A 23,262-nucleotide genomic window follows, 5' to 3' on the forward strand; every position below is an offset into this window, starting at 1 on the left:
TTGTTAAAAAAAAAAAAAAAAAAAAAAAAAAAAAAAAAAAGCTAGTTCCAAGAAAGAATGGGGTGAGGGGTGGGGGGGAATTAAAAAAAAAGAGAGAATAGAAAGAGATAAGTGCCATTGCACTGGGCAACAAGAGCAAAACTCCGTCTCAAAAAAAAAAGTCGTACATTGACTGCTTCACAGCTCATGCTGTAGAAAGATCTGTTTCTGGAAAGAAAATTCAAGTAGCCAATTTGAATCAAATATTAAGAAAATTAAACCAAAAGACTAGTAATGCTTCAGAATTTAGGGACTGTCAAACCAGCTGCAAGAAGATATATTCATGCAATCTTTGCATTAAGAGAGTCTCTCAGGCTGTAATCTAGCACTTTGGGAGGCTGAGGTGGGCAGATCACCTGAAGTTAGGAGTTTGAGACCAGTGTGGCCAACATGGTGAAACCCCATCTCTACTAAAAATACAAAAATTAGCTGGTTGTGTGTGGGCGCCTGAAATCCCAGCTACTCAGGAGGCTGAGGCAGAATTGCTTGAGCCCGGGAGGTGGAGGTTGCAGTCAGCATGAGCAGAGATCTAGCCACTGCACTCCAGCCTTCGTGACAGAACCAGACTCCGTCTCAAAAAAAAAAAAGAGTCGGGCCGGGCACGGTGGCTCAAGCCTGTAATCCCAGCACTTTGGGAGGCCAAGGCGGGTGGATCACGAGGTCAAGAGATCAAGACCATCCTGGTCAACATGGTGAAACCCCGTCTCTACTAAAAATATAAAAAATCCGCTGGGCATGGTGGCGCGTGCCTGTAGTCCCAGCTACTCAGGATGCTGAGGCAGGAGAATTGCTTGAACCCAGGAGGCGGAGGTTTCGGTGAGCCGAGATCATGCTATTGCACTCCAGCCTGGGTAACAAGAGCGAAACTCCGTCTCAAAAAAAAAAAAAAAAAAAAGAGTCTCTGGGCACACAGTGGCTCACGCCTGTAATCCCAGCACTTTGGGAGGCCAAGCCCAGTGGATCACTTGAGCCCTGGAGTACAACACCAGCCTGGGCAACATAGTGAGACCCTGTCTCTATTTATTTTAAAAGTTAAAAAAAAAAAAAAAAAAAAGGAGCCTTTGAGCTAGGTGGGTCTTTGATCCCCTTATTCAAGTCTGACAGTTCTTCATTAGTCATACATGATGTAATTGTTGTTGGAGATGGTCTTCTCTAAATGCAAGACTGTAGGGGAGACCCCATAAGTGTTGAGGCAGGAGTCAGAAGCCTTAGCCTATTCCCATATAAATAATGAAGAAGATAACCAGAAACATAACCATAGTAGTTATTCATAGGTGATCTTAGTTATTCTTATGTGCTCCATGTGATCTTAGTTATTCATAGGTGATCTTAGTTCTTTTACTAATGCCTTTCAGGTTGCAAAGTGTGAACCTGGGGTAACATTGTGAAAGGAATGACCCTAAAGTAAGATGCTTTAAGCCCTCTGTCATGCCCGTGTAAGGGCTGCTGGAGAGTGCCTGGGCTGTGCAGCAGTGCCAGTTCTGGGGGAAGCACCACTGTTTAGCCAGCTAGGGAAGGAGACATCCAAGATGGCCAAAACATCTCCTTCCTCAGGGGAGTTAAGAGAAAACTCCGCTCCTCTAAGCTCTTACAGTGAGCCTGACAGCTATCAGGTAGGCCCAAAGAAATCCGGGAGCTTAATTGTCTCTATGTGATGCTGTGCTTCAGTGATCACATTCCATGTCCACTCTTAGGTTCCGCTTCTGCACTCTTATGTTCCGCTTCTGTTCCTTTTTTCTTAGAAGAGATGATCAGTACCAGTAATATGTCTTTTTTTTTGAGACAGAGTTTAGCTCTTGTTACCCAGGCTGGAGTGCAATGGCACGATCTCGGCTCACCGCAACCTCCGCCTCCTGGGTTCAGGCAATTCTCTTGCCTCAGCCTCCTGAGTAGCTGGGATTACAGGCACATGCCACCATGCCCAGCTAATTTTTTGTATTTTTAGTAGAGACGGGGTTTCACCATGTTGACCAGGATGGTCTCGATCTCTTGACCTCGTGATCCACCCGCCTCGGCCTCCCAAAGTGCTGGGATTACAGGCGTGAGCCACCGTGGCCGGTCCGTAATATAAGTCTTAATGTCTTTGTTCTTTCTTGACAAGTATGGAAAAGTACTGATGCATTATGCTTCTTACCTCATCTCAGCTACTAGAAAGTCTTGGGCCTATATGACACGTGATGTGCTTGACCCTATCACTGACCACCAATGCCACGCCCTACCTACCCTGCCCCCAGCTTTGTACTCAATAAAAGTCAGAGTGTCCAGGCACTCCGGTCCACTGCTGGACTCTGTGCTTTGGTTGGCAGTGGACCCCTGGGCCCAAACTCTCTTTTCTCTATCTCTGTGTCTTGTGTCTTTTATTTCTACAGTTTCTCATCTCCACACCAGCAGAGAGGAGCTCAAAGGACCCTGTAGCACTGGACCCTACACAAGACTAGGACTTTGGGCTGATTATGAGCTTCCTGCTGTCCTAGGGAGTCATCTCAAGTGTCCACTGTATCTTTTTCAGCATTGGGTACCAGCACAGTCACATGTAGGCTTTCTTCCACAGTGAGGACTTGGCATCACTCAGAATGGTGCCACAGGTCCTAGGGCTTTTCCACAAATGTCTGGCCTCACCTCACCAACTAGTAAATGCTCATTCACACCTCATCCACCTGGACTACCTCCTTATCTGTAGCCCTTTCACCTTTGTGTCCACAGAAATATCTTACCTAAGCTCTGAAATCTAAACATCCAAAGAGCACCTTGATGCTTGAGAACACCTTCACAGAAGTGTAACTTTAAGATCTATGGTTTAAAACAATTGAATTGCAAGATGTTGCCTCTTACAAATTGACCGGCTTCTTTATTTCCTGTTGTTTATGTACATTAATTATTATTAAAAACTCAATACTTTTTAATAAATATTGTCAGTTTTAAAAAATAATCTCCCCTCTAGAAACTACTCATCCATACAATTGTTTACAGGTTTGGAGTGTTACAGAGGTTTTTAAATCTCCTATTTAGTTGGTCCTTTTTTTTTTTGAGTCTTGCTCCCAGGTTCAAGCAATTCCCTGCCTCAGCCTCCTGAATAGCTGGGACTACAGGCATGTGCCACCATGCCTAACTAATTATTTGGTATTTTTAGTAAAAATGGGGTTTCACCATGTTGGTCAGGCTGGTCTCGAACTCCTGACCTTAAATGATCCGCCTGCCTCGGCCTCCCAAAGTATTGGGATTACAGGTGTGAGCCACCGCGCCTGGCCCTACTTAGTAGTACTTGAAAAATCATCTTACCTATTCAGCTGAGATTCCCCCTTCTCCCAAGACAGTGCCATTAAGTAGGCAGGGATTACCAAGGTTCAAAAATGTCTCTTGCTCAAAAATCATAGTATCTGTTAAATAGCAATAACCATAGCTAACACATACTGCATTCTCACTATGTTTTGCACTATTCTACTTAATCCAACTGAAACCTCATAACAACCCAGCAGTAGATACTACCACCATTTGGCACAAAGGAACTGAGATCACTCAGTTTCTGGATGTCTGAGCTGGAAGCTGTATGGAGGCTGGAGGCCCCATCTGCTTCCAGGGTCCGTTCTCAACTCCTGCAATCTAGATCCTAGTGAGAAACAGGTCTTTCAGGCTGTCTCCTATGTCCTCTCCTAAGTCTCCTCTCTTTCCCATCTGAGAGGAGAATGAAGGAAGTGAGAAAGCCAATTGAACTGTTCAGTCACAGTATAGGCCCTGTCCAAATGTCACTTTTCTCATTGAGTGGAAATCTTCTAGGAGCCAGAGATAATCCAGGTGGGAAGCAGGCAAATTTCGCACTCACAGCCTTGTCTGGTTAATGATCTTGACCAATACAGAAAAGTGCACCTTTAAAGCTGCTCTGATATTCATTGAAGAAGTGAGCTACCACCAGGAAGGCTGGACCCCTAGGTTATTTGCAATTCTTTCAGAGAACTTGACAGTTCTTTCAAATGACACTTTTTACTATGTATTAAATAGTGAAAGAAAAATTTTGAGATACCTGAGTTTGCTGGTTACTTGCTTGAATTGGTTTCACAGCTTAATTAGGTAGTAGTGGCCAGTGTTAGTGGACTGGCTGCCCTTACTTTGCCCATTTTCCCAGCAGGCCAAGCAAGCAATTGAGGGCCTCACTTGGATGTCAGTAAGCTAAGTTTGAGCTCTTTCTTCATTCTTTTTCTTTTTTTTCTTGACAAAGTTTCACTCTGTCGCCCAGGCTAGAGGGCAGTGGCGTGATCTGGCTCGCTGCAACTTTCAAATTCCCAGGTTCAAGCAATTTCTGGCTAATTTTTTGTATTTTTAGTAGACATGGGGTTTCACCTGGTCTAGAACTCCTGAGCTCAGTGATCTTCCCGCCTTAGCCTCCCAAAGTGCTGGGATTACAGGCATGAGACACTGGGCCCATCCTTCAACTCTTTGTTTTATTTTATTTAATTTTTTAATTTTTTATTTTTTTGTTTTTGAGACAGGGTTTCACTCTTGTTACCCAGGATGGAGTGCAATGGCGTGATCTCGGCTCACCACAACCTCCGCCTCCTGGGTTCAGGCAATTCTCCTGCCTCAGCCTCCTGAGTAGCTGGGATTACAGGCACGCGCCAACATGCCCAGCTAATTTTTGTATTTTTAGTAGAGACGGGGTTTGTCCATGTTGACCAGGATGGTCTGGATCTCTTGACCTCGTGATCCACCCGCCTTGGCCTCCCAAAGTGCTGGGATTACAGGCTTGAGCCACCGCGCCCAGCCTTGCCTTCAACTCTTTGAAAAGCATTACTGACCAGGCTCCGTGACTCACGCCCAGCACTTTGGGAGGCCAAGGCCGGCAGATCACCTGAACTCAGGAGTTCTAGACCAGCCTGGCCAACATGCTGTAACCTTGTCTCTACTAAAAATACAAAAATCATCTGGACACACATCTGTAATCCCAGGTACCTGGGAGGCTGAGGGAGGAGAATCACTTGAACCAGGGAGTTGGAGGTTGCAGTGAGCTGAGATTGCACCACTGCACTCCAGCCTGGCAACAGAGGGAGACTCCATCTAAAAGAAAAAAAATTAGCCAGGCCTGGTAGCTTGCACCTGTAATCCCAGCTATGCGGGAGGCTGAGCCAGGGATAACTGCTTGAACCCAGAAGGTGGAGGTTGCAGTGAGCTAAGATCACACCACTGCACTCCACTAAGATCACACCACTGCACTCTAGACTGAGCCACAGAGCAAGACTCTTTCTCAAAAACAAACAAAAAACAAACAAACAAAAAACTGAAGATAATTTTATACAGTCAATGGGGAGTGTTGGGAGTATTAACATTTTAGGTTAGGATCAGGTATTTCATAAAATCTGTGGCCCTTTAGGTAAATATCTTTAAAGAATATCTTTTCAGGCAATGTAGTTTGTGTGTGGGTGTGTGCTGTCTTGACCTAGTTTTTAGGCCCTGCTACAGGCCAGTTAGTTCCTCTTCTTGAGTTGCCGATTATGTATGCACCCCCAACCACCTCCGTTATCAGGCTCAAACACTAGGGACTATTATACACCCAGCCTAATTACTCCAGGGCGAGTTACCAGACAACTAGGGCCAGCCCTTATGGCCCTGAACCCCCAGAAATTACTCAAATTAGCCAATCCCAAACCTGTTGGCCCTGTCTAACCCTTCTCTTCCTGCAAAAATCACAATAAATGTTCTTCCCCAGTTCCCCACTCACTCCCTCTGCCTAGCGATTCCTTCTGCTCCCAGTGAGTGGCCTTGTGTGAAGCCCCAGGGAAATGAGAGTACAAAACAAACTTGGGCTGACGTGGCGGCCCACCTCTGTAATTGCAGCACTTTGGGAGGCCGAGGCAGGCAAATTACTTGAGGCCAAGAGTTCAAGACCAGCCTGGCCAACATGGTGAAACCCTGTCTCTACTAAAAATACAAAAATTATCCAGGCGTGGTGGCACATGCCTGTAGACTCAGGTAGTCAGGAGGCTGAGGAGGGAGAATGTCTTGAAAATGGGAGGCAGAAGTTGCAGTGAGCCAAGACAGTGCCACTGAACTCTAGCCTCGGTGAGTTAAAGACTCTGTCTCAAACAAAAAAAAAAACAAAAACTGTAAAATTCGGAAAACTGTTTCTGACTCTTGTGCTGCATCTAACCTCACCATCCTTCACCCAAGGTAACCTGTTTTTGTTTGTTTGTTTGTTTGTTTATTTTTTGAGACAGAGTTTCTCTCTTGTTGCCCAGGTTGGAATGCAATGCATGATCTTAGCTCACTGCAACCTCTGCCTCCCAGGTTCAAGCAATGCTCCTGCCTCAGACTCCCAAGTAGCTGGGATTACAGGCGTGCGCCACCACGTCCAGCTAATTTTGTATTTTCTTTTTCAAGACATGCGGCTAATTTTGTACTTTTAGTAGAGATGGGGTTTCTCCATGTTGGTCAGGTAGTCTCGAACTCCTGACTTCAAGTGACCCGCCTGCTTTGGCCTCCCAAAGTGCTGAGATTACAGGTGTGAGCCAGCGCACCCGGTCCATAACCTATTAAAAGTAATTCCTGGCCAGGTGTGGTGGCTCATACCTGTAATCCCAGCACCTTGGGAGGCTGAGGTAGACGTATCACCTGATGTCAGGAGTTCAAGACCAACCTGGTCAACATGGTGAAACGCCATCTCTACTAAAAAATATAAAAATTATGCCAGGCATGATGGCTTGTGCCTATAATCCCAGCACTTTGGGAGGCTGAGGCTGGTTGATCACCCTAGGTCAGAAGTTTGAGACCAGCTTGGCAACACATGGTGAAACCCTGTCTCTAACTAAAATTACAAAAAAATTAGCTGGGCATGGTGGTGCATGCCTGTAATTCCAGCTAGTTGGGAGGCTGGGACAGGAGAATCACATAAACCTGGGAGGCAGAGGTTGTAGTGAGCTGAGATCGTGCCACTGCACTCTAGCCTGAGCAACAGAGTAAGACTCTGTCTCAAAAAAAAAAAAAAGTACAAAAATTAGCCAAGCGTGGTGGTGGGCACCTGTAATCCCAGCTACGTGAGAGTCTGAGCCAGAGAGAATCGCTTGAACCTGGGAGTCAGAGGTTGCAGTGAGCCGAGATGACACCACTACACTCCAGTCTGGGCAACAGAGCAAGACTCAATCTCAAAAAAAAAAGTAAAAAAATAAGGCCGGGCATGGTGGCTCACGCCTGTAATCCCAGCACGTTGGGGAGGCTGAGACAGGTGGATCACCTGAGGTCGAGAGTTCGAGACCAGCCTGGCCAACATGGTGAAACCCCATCTTTAAAAAAATAAAAATAAAAAAGTAAATACATAAAATTCCTTCTCAGCGTAACTTCTATTTCAAAACCCCCAGATTTGGATGGAGGAGTCTGGCCCTAAGGTTGTGATCAGCCTCACGTTCCTGCCTAACCACCAGCCCTACAGGTTAGGGGGACAGGAGTGAGAAGAAGTCTAGCTAGTGGCTCTTGAGCCTGACTCTCGTGGGACAGAGGGTGATGGCACAGAGTGGACCAGGCCAGGTGGGTTCCAGGCCCTGCTCTGAGAGCTGACTTGATGCTTTGCATTTGATATTGTCTAGCTTTTTGTCAGAACTTATATATGTATATATACATGTATATATGTACTTTTGTTGTTGTTGTTGCCTGGGTGGGAGTGTAGTGGCAAGATCTCACCTCACCACAACCTCTGCCTTCTGAGTTCAAGCAATTCTCCTGTCTCAGCCTCCCAAGTAGCTGGGATTACGGTGCCCACCACCACACCCAGCTAATTTTTGTATTTTTTTTTTTTTAGTAGAGACAGGGTTTCACCACATTGGCCAGACTGCTCTCCAACTCCTGATTTCATGATCCGCCCACCTCAGCCTCCCAAAGTGCTGGAATTACAGGCATGAGCCAGCATACCTGGCCTAGAACTTTTATATTTTTTTATGGTGAGATTTATTAAGCAGTAATGTGTCATGCTAACATTTTTGTTTTGAGCATTTTATTTATGAAAAAAATAAATCCCAGGCTGGGCGCGGTTGTTCACGCCTATAATCCCAGCACTTTGGGAGGCCAAGGTGGGTGGATCACGAGGTCAAGAGATCAAGACCATCCTGATCAACAAGGTGAAACCCCATCTCTACTAAAAACACAAAAATTAGCTGGGCATGGTGGTGCGTGCCTGTAGTCCCAGCTACTCGGGAGGCTGAGGCAGGAGAATTGCTTGAACCCAGAAGGCGGAGGTTGCGGTGAGCCGAGATCGTGCCATTGCACTCCAGCCTGGGTAACAAGAGCGAAACTCCATCTCAAAAAAAAAGACAAGAAAAAAATAAATCCCAAGGTTTATCCCAGAACAGTGGAACAAATCTGAGGTATTTATTTATTTATTTAGAAATGGAATCTGGCTCTGTTGCTCAGGCTGGAGTGCAGTGACATGATCTCGGCTCACTGCAGCCTCCACCTCCCAGATTCAGGCAATTCTCCAGCCTCAGCCTCCCAAGTACCTGGGATTACAGGCATGAACCACCAAGCCAAGCTAATGTTTGTATTTATATTTTTTATTTTTATAATTGCGGGATTTATTAAGCAACAATGTGTCATGCTAACATTTTTGTTTTGAGCATTTTATGAAAAAAAAAAATCCCAGAATAATGGAACAAATCTGAGGTATTTATTTATTTAGAAACAGAGTCTTGCCCTGCTGCCCAGCCTGGAGTACAATGGCTGATCTCACTGCAACCTCCGCCTCCAGGGTTCAAGAAATTCTCCTGCCTCAGCCTCCCGAGTAGCTGAGATTACAGGTGGATGCCACCATGCCCAACTAATTTTTTGTATCTTTAGTAAAGATTGGTTTCACCATGTTGGCCAAGCTGGTCTTGAACGCCCAAGCTCCTGATCTGCCCAACTTGGCCTCTCAAAGTGCTGGGATTACAGGCATGAGCCACCGTGCCAGGCCTATTTTTATTATTATTACTTTGAGTTGGGAGTCACCCTCTGTTGCCCAGCCTGGAGTGCAGTGGCTCAATTTCTGCTCACTGCAACCTCCGCCTCCTGGATTCAGGGGCTTCTCCTGCCTCAGCTTCCTGAGTAGCTGAGACTATAAGTGCGTGCCACCACCCAGCTAATTCTTGTATTTTAGTAGAGACAAGGTTTCACCGCATTGGCCAGGATGGTCTCGAACTCCTGATGTTGTGATCCACCCACCTCAGCTTCCCAAAGAGCTGGGATTACAGGGGTGAGCCACCGTGCCCGGCCTCGTCTAGTAAAATTATTTTTTGTTGAAGGGTCTCACTGTGTCGCCCAGGCTGGAGTGTATGGTGCAATCCCAGCTCACTGCAGCCTCGACCTCCCAGGCTCAAGAGATCCCCCAGCATCAGCCTGATGATCAGGTGGGACCACAGGCGCGTGCCACCACCATGCCCAACTACTTCCCAGTTCAACTGTGGATAAAACTGGTATGTGGGGGCAATGAGAGAGACGGGTGAAAAATGAGAAACAAGGGATAGGGCTGACCTCTTTTGTGTAGAAAGAAAAAAAACAGTTTCCTCAGAAAACGTTAAGTTGCCTCTCAGCCGCCTGGTATCAGGAAGCACTGAGGCTCCCCAACGCTAACTCCTCTCAGAGCAGCTCTGGGCAGGCCACCTGATCCTATCCGGAGCGGGCGGGTAGGCCGCGAGACCACGTGGCCCAGAGCGCCCTTCCCTGCTGCCGGCAGGGGCGGGTCCGGGAGCGCCTGCCGCGCTGGGCGGGACGTGGGCTCCCAGGCCCGGCGGAGAGCCGCCGCCGCCGCCCTCTTGTTTTTTTCTTGAGACCTGGTCTGGCTCTGTGGCTCAGGCTGGAGTGCAAGTGGCGTGATCACCGCTCACTGCAGCCTTAGCCTCCTCTAACCTTAGCCGCTCCGGTACCTGGGACCACGAGCTGGCGCCATCACCTCCGGCTACGTTTTTTGTATTTTTAGCAGAGACTGGGATCCTGCCATGTTGGCTAGGCTGCTCTCGAACTTCTGAGATCAAGCGATCCGCCCGCCTCGGCCTCCCAAAGTGCTGGGACTGCAGGCATGAGCCACTGTTCCGGGCGCTCAGCCTCTTGGCGCCTCGTTTCGCCTTGCCAGGGCCAGGCATGTGCAGCTTGTTGGAGAAGGGTCCCGCCCTCTACGGGAAGTCCTCGCTGCCGAGGTGACAGGCGCGGAGAACAGGAGAACCGAGGTGCGTTCCAGCATGTTCCTGCAGCGCTCCACTCCCTCCTGCGGTTGCGTAACGTCAGATCCCTGAAACACATCTCACATACGCGTGACTGGTGGTGTTTCTCCCTTTGAACCCGGACAGATACAGGAGGCCACTAACAGTGATAAGGAATTGTACCATGTACTCCATGCTTCGATAACTGGATGCTCAGCGACACGGCTGAGTTCTTCCTGCCATCCTAACATCCACGGCAGATGTTAACCTCCTATTTGACAAGTGGTCAACTTTTCTGCCTTTGGAAAGGCTTGGGGCTGGGGTGAGGGAGAGAGAAACTTTTATAGTGATCCCATGTACATTTCCCTGGAATGATGGATTAGGGGGTATGGTGATTAAATATACAATGTATACTTTAATATACATTAAAAAGTTCTGGAAGGATATACTTCAAAATATTTTCAGTGTTTTTTTCTGTTTTTCCCGTTTGGAACAACCAAGAGTTATTTTAGTCCTTTCTCCTTCTTTCATTGCTTCTCCAAATTCAGGGGCCTCATTGCAGTAAACTTGTTTGCAGGTCATCTGGGCACTCTTGAAATAAATAGTCTCTCTTGTCTCTTACAGGTACAACTACTCACCGATGTTAATTCCATTGACTGCCATCAGAATCTGATGAGCAATTCACTCAGAGAAGCTGTTTCTATACTCTCCTGAATGACCATTTTATAGATGCTGGGAAAAAATGGTATTAAAAAACACTATGAGTCAGCCAGGCATGGTGGCTCACGCCTGTAATCCCAGCACTTTGTGAAGCTGAAATGGGAGCATTGCTTGAGCCCAGTTGTTCAACACCAGCCCTGGCAACATAGCAAGACCCCATCTCTACAAAAAAGTTTAAAATAAGCCAAGTGTGGTGGTGTGCACCCATAGTCCTAGGTACATGGGAGGCTGAGGTGGGAGGATTACTTCAGCCCAGGAGTTTGAGGTTGCAGTGAGCTAGGATCACACCTCTGCGCTTCAACCTGGGTGACAGAGCAGGACCCGCTCTCTAAAAAAAAAAGTCAGCCAGGCACGGTGGCTCACGCCTGTAATATCAGTACTTCGGGAGGCCAAGGTGGGCGGATCACCTGAGGTCGGGAGTTCGAGACCAACCTGACCAATATGAAGAAACCCTGTCTCTACTAAAAATACAAAATTAGCTGGGCCTGGTGGCGCCTGCCTGTAATCCCAGCTACTCAAGAGGCTGAGGCAGGAGAATTGCTGGAACCTGAGAGGTGGAGGTTGTGGTGAGTTGAGACCTCACCATTGCACTCCAGCCTGGGCAACAAGACCGAAACTCCATCTCAAAAAAAAAAAAAAAAAAGTTGGCCGAGTGTGGTGGCTCATGCCTGTAAGAACTTTGGGAGGCAGGGGTGGGTGAATCACCTGAGGTCAGGGGTTTGAGACAAGCCTGGCCAACATGGTGAAACCCCATCTCTACTAAAAAAAACACACACAAAAATTAGCCAGGCATGGTGGCATGTGCCTGAAGTCCCAGTTACTTAGAAGGCTGAGGCAGGAGAATTGATTGAACCCAGGAGGCCGAGATCACGCCACTGCACTCCAGGCTGGATGACAGAAACTCCGTCTCAAAAAAAAAAAAAATGGCGTGGACTTTGTTATGCATATGACTCATCAATATATCCGTACTTCCATATAGAAAGAACAATTAGAATGGCCGGGTGCGGTGGCTCACGCCTGTAATCCCAGCACTTTGGGAGGCCGAGGCGGGTGGATTACAAGGTCAAGAGATGGAGACCATCCTGGTCAACATGGTGAAACTCCATCTCTACTAAAAATACAAAAATTAGCTGGGCATGGTGGCATGTGCCTGTAATCCCAGCTACTCAGGAGGCTGAGGCAGAATTGCTTGAACCCAGAAGGCGGAGGTTGCTGTGAGCCAAGATTGTGCCATTGCACTTCAGCCTGGGTAACAAGAGCGAAACTCTGTCTCAAAAAAAAAAAAAAAGAAAGAACAATTAGAGGCCAGATACAGTGGCTTAGGCCTGTAATCCCAGCACCTTGGTAGGCGGAGGCTGGTGGATCACTTGAGGCCAGGAGTTCAAGACCAGCCTGACCAACATGGGAAACCCTGTCTCTACTAAAATATGCAAAAATTAGGCCGGACATGGTGGCTCATACCTGTAATTCCAGGACTTTGGGAAGCTGAGGCAGGCGGATCATGAGGTCAAGAGATCAAGATCATTCTGGCCAACATGGTGAAACCCTGTCTCAACTAAAATACAAAAACTTAGCCTGATGTGGTGGCACTTGCCTGTAGTCCCAGCTAGTTGGGAGGCTGAGGCAGGAGAATCGCTTGAACCTCGAAGGTGGAGGTTGTGGTGAGCCAAGATCACACCATTATACTCCAGCCTGGGCAACAAGAGCGAAACTCCATCTCAAAAAAGCAAAAAAATGTTTTTATGTTTATAAAATCTAAGAGGATAGCTGGGTGTGGTGGTATGTACCTGCAGTCCCAGCTACTCAGGAGACTGAGGCAGGAAAATCACTTGAACTGAGAGGCAGAGGTTGCAGTGAGCTGAGATCACGCCACTGCACTGCAGCCTATGTGCACAGTAAGACTCTGACTCAAAAGAAAAGAAAACCCCAGAGATGTAAAAAGTTTCACTTTTGCTCTATTTTTTTTTCTTAACATTTGAGATGTTTGTAAGATATGGAAGTTCGTTCTTTTTTTTTTGTTTGTTTTTTTTGTTTTGGGGGGGAGGAAGGCAGGAAGGAAGGGAATAAGGACGGTAGGGAGGAAGGAAGGGATGAAGGAAGGAAGGAAGGGAGGAAGTGGGGAGGGAGGGAGGGCGGGAGGGAGGGAAGGGAAGAAAGGAAATCAAGCAATGAAAGAGACATTGCCGACCTGGATCTAGAGGTTTACAAGTTGATTTCTTTTTTTTTGAGAGAAGAAAAGAAAAAAAAAAAAATAAGTAAAGGAGAGGAAGAAAGAGGAAGAGAAAGAGGGAGAGTAAATGGAAATATTGCTTTATTTTGAAAAAAATTGGGTATTAATAATGGCCAATCAATGTTTCATTTAAACTAATGGGTGGGTGTGATGTGGTATTGACAAGAATGTATATTTTGTGTATTTGAAGTGGAGAGCTCTTTAAATATTTATTAAGTTTACTTGTTCTGGATCTGAGTTCAAGTCCTTGATATCCTTATTAATTTTCTGTCTCATTGAATCTAAGTCTCCTATCTGGGTGTTAGGATCGTTAGCTCTTGTTGTTGCATTGATCCTTTTACCACTATATCTTTGTTGCTTTAAAATCTATTTTATACGATACAAGAATTGCAACTCCTGCTTTTTATTTATTTATTATTTATTTTTGCTCTCCATTTGGTTGGTAAATCTTTCTCCATCCCTTTGTTTTGAGTCTTTGTGTATCCTTGCATGTGAAACAGGTCTGGATGTAACATGCCGTTGGGTTTTGGCTGTGTCTTTTGATTGGGAATTCAGTCAATTTAAATTTAGGGTTACTGCCATTTGATGTTGACTGGCTGTTTTATCCATTTGTTGGTGTAAATTCTTCTTTATGTTGGTGCTCTTTACTTTTTGGTGTATTTTTAGAAAGGCTAATACTGATTGTTTCTTTCTGTGTGTAATGCTTCTTTCAGAAGCTCTTGTAAAGCAGGCCTGGTGGTAATAAAATCTCTGAGTTCTTGCTTGTTCATAAAAGATTTTATTTTTCCTTCAGTTGTGAAGCTTAGTTTGGCTGGATATGAAATTCTGGGCTGAAGGTTCTGTTCTTTGAGGATGTTGAATATTGGCCCCCACTCTCTTCTGGCTTGTAGAGTTTCTGCCGAGAGATCTGCTGTAAGTCTGATAGGCTTGCCTTTGTGGGTAATCTGACCTTTCTCTCTGGCTGCCCTTAGTATCCTCTCCTTCATTTCAACCCTGGTGAATCTAACGATTATGTGCCTTGGGGTTGCTCTTCTTGAGGAATATCTTTGTGGTGTTCTCTGTATTACCTGGGGTTGAATGCTGACCTGCTTTGCTAGTTTAGGAAAATTTTCCTGAATAATATCCTGAAGGGTATTTTCCAGCTTGGATTCATTCTCTCCGTTGCATTCAGGTACACCTATCAAACGTAAATTTGGTCTTTTCACATAGTCCCACATTTCTTGGAGACTTTGCTCATTCCTTTTTATCCTTTTTTCTCTAATCTTTTCTTCACGTTTTATGTCATTAAGTTGGACTTTGACCTCTGATATCCCTTCTTCTGCTTGAACAATTCGAATGTTTAAACCTGTGCATACTTCTCGGAGTTCCTGTATTGTATTCTTCATTTCCATTAATTCACTCATACTCCGCTCTAAGTTGTCTGTTCTCAATAGGATTTCATCAAACCTTTTTTCAAAGTTCCTAGTTTCTTTACGTTGGGCTACAACATGTTCTTTTAACTCACCGAAGTTTGTTATTATCCATTCCTTGAAGAGTGATTCTGTCATCAGGAGGCGCTCGTTCTCCATCAAGCCTTGTTCCATTGTTGATGTGGAACTGTGATCATCTTTAGAGGGAGAGGCGTTCTGACTTTGAGTATTCTCAGCTTTTTTACGCTGGTTTCTTCCCGTCATTGTAAATTTATTCTCCTGTCGTCTTTGAAATTACCAACTTTCAGATTAGGTCTCTTGAGTGGACGTCCAGGTTGTTAGTTCCCAGGGCCAGAGCAGCGGCGTTAAAACTGATGGTGCTTTTCTGCCCAGGATTCTCCTGTCTGGCTTCCTTCTTGTGTCGGTAGTAGGCGACTCTGCCTTCCCGGGGTTCCAAACCTCGGTCAGAAGGGGAACCGGTCCCGTTTACTCTGCGCCGAGCGCTGCTGCGTCAAGGTGCCGGCGAACCGCTGCGCCGACCACGAGAGTCGCGCTGGCGACTCGTGTGTTTCCACCACTGGGGGATCTTCTGCTCCGTGAGCGACCAGACTTTGTCCGAAAGTGTGGCGTCCTCTAGTTCTCCGCGCCTTCCCTGAGAGCTGCAATCCCGGGATGTTAGCGATCGGCCATCTTGGATCGTTCTCTCAAGATATGGAAGTTCTTTCTAAGGACTATTTCAACATTGCTTGTGTCCTTCCTTAAGGCAGGGACCATGCCAGCTGTACTGGATACACCAGTAACTAAGTGAAATTGGTCCTTGTCCTTGATTACTGGTGAACAACAAAGGCATTTCCCTTTGTTAAATAAAATGGGATAATTTAATTCAAAATACATGACAGGCTGAGTGCCAGGGGTCATGCTACTTTGGAGGCCGAGGCTGGTAGATCATTTGAGGTCACAAGTTCAAGACCAGCCTGGCCAACATGGTGAAACCTCATCTCTACTAAAAATTCAAAAATTAGCTGGGCGCTGGTGGCACGTGCCTGTAATCCCAGCTACTCTGAAGGCTGAAGCAGGAGAATGGCTTGAACCTGAAGTGCAGAGGTTGCAGTGAGCCGGGATTGCACCACTGCACTCCAGTCTGGGCAACAGAGTGAGATCTTGTCTCAAACCAAACCATACCAAACCATAACAAAACATGTGGGCTGGGCATGGTGGCTCATGCCTGTTATCCCAAAACTTTGGGAGGCCAAGGTGGCTGGATCACTTGAGATCAGGAGTTCGAGACCAGCCTGACCAACATGGTAAAACCTGTCTCTACTAAAAATACAAAAATTAGCTGCGTGTGATAGTGGGTGCCTGTAATCCCAGTTATTTGGGAAGCTGAGGCATGAGAATTGCTTGAACCCAGGAAGCAGAAGTTGCAGTGAGCTGAGATCATGTCAATCTGAGAGAAAGAATGAGACTGTCTCACACACACACACACACACACACACACACACACAACACATGTGGGCTAGGCCTGGTGGCTCATGCCTGTAATCCCAGCACTTTGAGAGGCCAAAACAGGCTGATCACTTTTGAGATCAGGAGTTTGAAACCAGCCTGGCCAACCAATGGTGAAACACTGTCTCTACTAAAAAGTCAAAAATAAGCCAGCATGGTGGCGTGTACCTGTAGTCCCAGCTGCTTGGGAGGCTGAGGCAGGAGAATCATTAGAACCCCAGGAGGGAGGCTGAGGCAGGAGAATCACTAGAATCCAGGAGGCAGAGGTTGCAGTGAGTCAAGATTGTTCCACTGCACTCCAGCTTGGGTGACAGATGTCTCAAAAAAGCCCAAAACTAAAAAACCACAAAGTACATGTGAACATGTGCTCACTTCAGCAGCATGTATAGTAAAATTAAAGCATGCATGAACTCTTTTTTTATGCTGTTATCTGCCGCATGAAAATACACATGAACTCACAGAAAAAACATTTCTAGCAATCAGCAAATACTGAGAACTTATTGAGCTCTGTGCCTGATGATATAGACGGTAAAAATTAAGCCAGGCGCGGTGGCTCACGCCTGTAATCCCAGCACATTGGGAGGCCAAGGTGGGTAGATCACGAGGTCAAGAGATCAAGACCATCCTGGTCAGCATGGTGAAACCCCATCTCTACTAAAAATACAAAAAATTAGCTGGGCATGGTGGCTCATGCCTGTAATCCCAGCTACTCAGGGGGCTGAAGCAGGAGAATTGCCTGAACCCAGGAGGCGGAGGTTGCAGTGAGCCGAGATCGCGCCATTGCACTCCAGCCTGGGTAACAAGAGCAAAATTCCGTCTCAAAAAAAAAAAAGAAGGTAAGAATTAAATTGTCGTGTTCTCGCTTTTATTTGTTTAATGTTTAATATCTTGGATACTAGCGTTTTTGCTTTTTAGAGAGCTTACTGCCAAGCTGAGGGGTAAGTCAGACATTACACATTTTCAGAAAAGAAAACATATGCAGAAGCTGCATGTAACTGGAAAAAAAAAGAGTATTTACGAATGGGAAAGTTTGATTAAATCACATAGCAATGAAATTAAAGACTAATATAAAAATAGCACATTTCCAATCAATCCTTGTCTGAAATAAATGTATATTGTGCACCTGTTAGGAACCCTATACTGTACTAAAAACTAAATTAAAGGCAACCACATTAAGCCCTCGAGGCAAAGTCAGAACAAACCCTCCTGATGCCTGGGGAACAGCACTCCTTTTACCCTCTGTTTCAGACATCAAGTCCCTGTGCTGTTCACAATAAGCTACTTTCAATTCATAGACATTGGATCAATGCCTTTGATGTGAAGTCATCCATGTTAGGGTACAATTTCATGAGGAGACAAACGGAGTTAAGCTCCCTATGCCTCCATTCTGAGAAATATTGCATCCACAGAGTAAAAGCATATTAGAAGGCTGCAGGCTGCACTTTCTTCTATACTTTTTTTTTTTGAGAAAGAGACTCACTCTGTTGCCCAGGCTGGAGTGCAATGGGGCTGTTTTGGCTCACTGTAACCTCTGCCACCCAAGTTCAAGCGATTCTCCTGCCTCAGCCTCCCAAGTAGCTGGGATTACAGGCGCCCACCACCATGTCTGGCCAATTTTTCTATTTTTGGTAGAGATGAGGTTTTACCATGTTGGCCAAGCTGGTGTTGAACTCCTGATCTTAGGTAATCTACCCACCCTGACCACCCAAAGTGTTGGGATTACAGGTGTAAGCCACTGCACCCAGGCTCTTCTATATATATTAGTAAAACCTCCAAAGCATACTGCAGCATATTGTGAAATAACAAAATAATAAGCAAGGCTTGTCAGACAAGGGGTTTCCAACCCTTCAGTATAAGTCAAGAAAGGCAGTACCTTAGCACACAGACTGAGCAACAGGGCAGATTTAAGATAGGACTTCCATTGTCCTGTCTTAGACTAGAGCTGCATTGTATGATACAGGGGCCATTTAGCCATGTAGAATTATTGAGCACTTGAAATGTGGTTAGTGGCCTGGCTCGGTGGCTCATGTATGTAATCCCAGCACTTTGGGAGGCTGAGATGGGCAGATCACAAAGTCAAGAGATTGAGACCCTACTGGCCAAGATGGTGAAACCCAGTCTCTGCTAAAAATACAAAAATTAGCTGGGCATGGTGGTGCACGCTTGTAGTTCCAGCTATTCAGGAGGCTGAGGCAGAGAAATCGCTTGAACTCGGGAGGCACAGGTTGCAGTGAACTGAGATTGCACCACTGCACTCCAGCCTGGAGACAGAGTGAGTCTGTCTCAAAAAAAAAATTTAGTTAGTGCCACTGAGGGCCTGATTTTTTATTTTGTTTATTTTTAAATACACTATTTTTGAGATGGCGTCTCATTCTGTTGCCCTCACTGCAACCTCCGCTTCAGGAGGCTAAGGCAGGTTCAAGCAATTCTCCTGCCTTAGCCTCCTGAGTAGCTGGGACTATAGGCATGTGCCACCATACCTGGCTAATTTTTGTATTTTTAGTGGAGACGGGGGTTTCACTATATTGACCAGGCTGGTCTTGAACTCCTGACCTCATGATCTGCCCCTCTTGGCTTCCCAAAGTGCTGGAATTACAGGCATGAGCCACCACGACCAGCCTATTTTATTTTATTATTTTTTGAGACACAGTCTTGCTTTGTCTCCCAGGCTGTAGTGCAGTATGGCTTACTGTAGCATCGACCCCCAAAGCTCAAGTCATTCTCCCACCTCAGCCTCCAGAGTAGCTGAGACCACAGGTGCATGCCAGCACACTCGGCTAATTTGTTTATTTTTGTAGAGAGAGGGTCTTGCCACCTTGCCCAGTCTGGTCTTGAACTCCTGGGCTCAAGGGATCCTCTTGCCTTGGCCTCTCAAAGAGCTGGTATTATAGGTGTGAGCCACCACACCTAGCCAATTTTATTTTTATTTGTAGTAATATACAGTGCACATGAAATTTAAACATTTTTAAGTGTACAGGTCAGTAGTATTAACTATATTCATATTGTGTAACTGATCTCCAGAACTCTTTTCATCTTACAAAGGTAAAATTCCTCACCCATTAGACATTTACCCATTTCCTCCTCCACCCTGAGCTCCTGGCAACCACCATTCTGTCTCTATGAATTTGACTTATCTAGGTACCTCATAGAAATGGAATCATACAGTATTTGTACTTTTGTGACTGAATTAGTTCAATTAGCATAATACATAAGGTTCATACATGTGTCAAAATTTACTTCCTTTTTATTTATTTATTTATTTGAGACAGAGTTTTGCTCTTGTTACCCAGACTGGAGTACAATGGCACGATCTCGGCTCACCGCAACCTCCGCCTTCTGGGTTCAAGCAACTCTCCTGCCTCAGCCTCCCGAGCAGCTGGAACTACAGGCGTGCACCACCATGCCCAGCTAATTTTTGTATTTTTAGTAGAGACGGGGTTTCACCTTGTTGACCAGGATGATCTCGATCTCTTGACCTCATGATCCACCTGCCTCAGCCTTCCAAAGTGCTGGGATTATAGGCGTGAGCCACCGCGCCCAGCCGATTTCCTTCCTTTTTAAGGCATAAGCCACCATGCCAGGCCTCAACTAATATTTTTATGGATTCTAAATAAACATTAAGTATACCCAGGAAAATTTTAGCATCTGCATTGAGATGTGCTGTAAGTGGGAAATATCAGGTTTCAAAGACTTAATACAGAAAAAAAGAATGTAAAATATCCCATGGATAACTTTATTACATGTGAAATAATATATATATATATATATAATTTTCCTTTTTTTAATTTTACTTTAGGTTCTGGGGTACATGTGCAGATCATGCAGGATTGTTGCATAGGTACATACCTAGCAAGGTGGTTTGCTGCCTCCATTCCCCCGTCACCTATATCTGGCATTTCTCCCCATGTTATCCCTCTACAACCTAACCACCCCTCCGCTGTCCCTCCAACAGACCCCAGTGTGTGATGCTCCCTTCCCTGTGTCCATGTATTCTCATTGTTCAACACCTGCCTATGAGTGAGAACATGTTTGATTTTCTGTTCTTGTGTCAGTTTGCTGAGAATGATGGTTTCCAGATTCATCCATGTCCCTACAAAGGACATGAACTCATTGTTTCTTATGGCTGCATAGTATTCCATGGTGTATATGTGCCACATTTTCCTTGTCTAGTCTATCATCGATGGGCATTTGGGTTGGTTCCAGGTCTTTGCTATTGTAAACAGTGCTGCAATGAACATACCTGTGCATGTGTCTTTATAATAGTACAATTTATAATCCTATGGGTATATATCCAGTAATGGGATTTCTGGGCCAAATGGAATTTCTATTTCTAGGAAAAATATGGAATGCTTCACAAATCTGTGTGTCATCCTTGCACAGGGGCCATGCTAATCTTCTCTGTATCATTCCAATTTTAGTATATGTATATTAAATATATATATGTATATTAAATATATATGTGTATATTAAATATACATATATATATATTCATATATATATGCTTTTTTTTTTGAGATGGAGTCTTGCTCTGTCACCAGGCTGGAATGCAGTACCGCAATCTCGGCAATCTCGGCTCACTGCAACCTCCGCCTCCTGGGTCCAAGCGATTCTTCCACCTCAGCCTCCCAAGTAGCTGGGACCACAGGCACATGTTACCACACCTGGCTGATTTTTGTATTTTTAGTAGAGACAGGGTTTCACCATGTTGGCCAGGATGGGCTTGATCTCTTGACCTCATGATCCGCCCGCCTCAGCCTCCCAAAGTGCTGGGATTACAGTCGTGAGCCATCGCACCTGGCCTATATATATATTTTTAAATAGAGTCTTGCTCTGTTGCCCAGGCTAGAGTGCAGTGGCGCGATCTTGGCTCACTGCAACCTCCACTTCCCGGGTTCAAGCAATTCTCCTGCCTCAGCCTTCTGAGTAGCTGGGATTACAGGCACCTGCCACCATGCCTGGCTAATTTTTGTATTTTTGGTAGAGATGGGGTTTCATCATCTTGGCCAGTCTGGTCTTGAATTCCTAACCTCAGGTGATCTGCCCACCTTGGCCTCTCAAACTGCTAGGATCACAGGCATGAACCACTGCACCCAGCCAAATTTGGGGTTTTAAATTTTACTTTGTATTTATTTTAATTTATTTATTTTGAGACAGAGTCTTACTCTGTTGCCCAGGCTGGAGTGCAATGGCATGATCATGGTTCATTGCAACCTCAACCTCCTGGGCTCAGGTGATCCTCCCATCTAAGCCTCCTGAGTAGCTGGGACCACCAGCACTTGCTCTCATGCCTAATTTTTTGTATTTTTTTTTTTAATAGAGACAGGTTTAAGCCATATTCCCAGGCTATTTTAGCTTATTAAAAATATTTTTTTTTGCCAGCTACTCAGGAGGCTGAGGCAAGAGAATTGCTTGAACTTGGGAGGCGGAGATTGTGGTGAGCTGAGATTGTGCCATTGCAGTCCAGCCTGGGAAACAAAAGCGAAACTCCATTTCAAAAAAAAAAATTTTGTTTTTTAGAGACAGGGTCTCACTACATTGCTTAGGTTTGTCTTAAACTCCCAGACTCAAGTGAGTCTCCCATCTCAGCCTCCTGAGTAGCTGGAATTACGGATACCCACTGCCTCACCTAGCTAATTTTTTGTGTTTTTAGTAGAGACAGGGTTTCAAGATACTGGTCTTGAACTCCTGACCTCGTAATCTGTCCAGCTCAGCCTCCCAAAGGGCTGGGATTACAGTCCTGAGCCACTGTCTCTGGCCATGATTTTTAGTAGATATAGGGTTTCACCATGTTGGCCAGGCTGGTCTCGAACTCCTGACCACAGGCAATCTGCCCACCTCGACCTTCCAAAGTGCTGTAATTACAGGCATTAGCCATTGCACCTGGCCACATTTGTGGTACTTACTCACTTACAGCTTGAGTGATTTCCACTATGGAAGCAGTCGGGAATCCTGGGCTCACTTGGGTCTATGTGCCAGTGTAGTAGCGGGGCCACACATAGACCAGGTGTGGTCACTTTCAGTAAATAATGGCTGCATGCCCACTTGAGGGGTTGTGTGGCAATTCAGGAGGGAACTCTGAAATGTCCAGTAGGGAGGAGTCAGTGGCAGGAAATGTGGATTTTTGAAACAGGATCTTGCTCTGTAATGCAGGCTGGGGTACAGTGGTGTGATTATGGCTCACTGCAGCCTCAACCTCCTCAGCTCAAGCAATCCTCCTGCTTCAGCCTCCCAAGTAGCTGGGACCACAGGCACACACCAGCACACTTGGCTATCACCACATTTCTGTTGCTCATACCAGGGTCATTCATAATGAAATAACCATCACCACCACCCCAGTCGAAAGCAAAAATAAAGCTCTTTCCTGAAGAGTAAATTGTGCATAAGAGTTTTATTTATTTATTTATTTATTTGAGGCAAAGTCTTACTCTGTTGCCTAGGTTGGAGTGCAGTGGTGCAATCTCGGCTCACCACAACCTCTGCCTCCTAGGTTCAAGTGATTCTCCTGCCTCAGCCTCCTGAGTAGCTGGGACTACAGGGGCACGCACCCCATGCTGGGCTAATTTTTGTATTTTTAGTAGAGATGGGGGTTTCACTATGTTGGCCAGGCTGGCCTTAAACTCCTGACCTTGTGATCTGCCCACCTCGGCCTCCCAAAGTGCTGGGATTACAGGTGTGAGCCACCACACCTGGCCAATAGTTTTTTTTTCCTTTTTCTGAGATGGCGTCTCGCTCTGTTGCCCAGACTGGTGTGCAGTGACACAACCTCGGCTCACTGCAACCTCTGCCTTCTGTGTTCAAGCAATTTTCCTGCCGGAGTGTTGCTCTGTCACCCAGGCTACATGGTATGATTTCAGCTCACTGCAGCCTCTGCCTCCTGAGTTCAAGCAATTTTTCCACTTCAGCCTCTTAAGAAGCAGGGACTACAGGCATGTGCCACCAACCCTGGCTCATTTTTGTATTTTTGGTAGAGACAGGCTTTCACTCTGTTGGCTAGGCTGGTCTCAAACTCCTGTTCTCAAGTAATTTATTTGCCTCAGCCTCTCAAAGTGCTGGGATTACAGGTATGAGCCACTGTGCTGGCCTGCTTTTTTTTTTTAAAGGGAGTCTCACTCTGTCACCCAGGCTGGAGTGCAGTGGGAGGCCTCCCAGCACTTTGGGAGGCCGAGGTGGGCAGATCACCTGAGGTCAGGAGTTCAAGACCAAGCTGGTG

General features: G+C 45.8%; 1 long non-coding RNA gene and 1 other non-coding gene across 3 annotated transcripts; one reads left to right on the forward strand and one right to left on the reverse strand.

The window, feature by feature from the left end:
• The first annotated feature begins 9,734 nt into the window (after positions 1 to 9,734).
• LOC128929191 (uncharacterized) lies at positions 9,735 to 12,202 on the forward strand. Of its 2 annotated transcripts, none has more exons than XR_013524818.1 (2): positions 9,735 to 10,214; positions 10,812 to 12,202. It is a non-coding gene; the product is annotated as an uncharacterized LOC128929191 (long non-coding RNA). The 2 variants fall into 2 exon arrangements; XR_008475242.2 differs by lacking the exon at positions 10,812 to 12,202 and adding an exon at positions 10,335 to 10,643.
• Positions 12,203 to 20,387: 8,185 nt separating this feature from the next.
• LOC118146474 (U6 spliceosomal RNA) lies at positions 20,388 to 20,490 on the reverse strand. Its single transcript, XR_004732335.1, has one exon. It is a non-coding gene; the product is annotated as a U6 spliceosomal RNA (small nuclear RNA).
• Positions 20,491 to 23,262: the final 2,772 nt, after the last annotated feature.

This window comes from Callithrix jacchus, chromosome 12 (genome assembly GCF_049354715.1).
Source record: "Callithrix jacchus isolate 240 chromosome 12, calJac240_pri, whole genome shotgun sequence".
Lineage (NCBI taxonomy): Eukaryota > Metazoa > Chordata > Mammalia > Primates > Cebidae > Callithrix > Callithrix jacchus.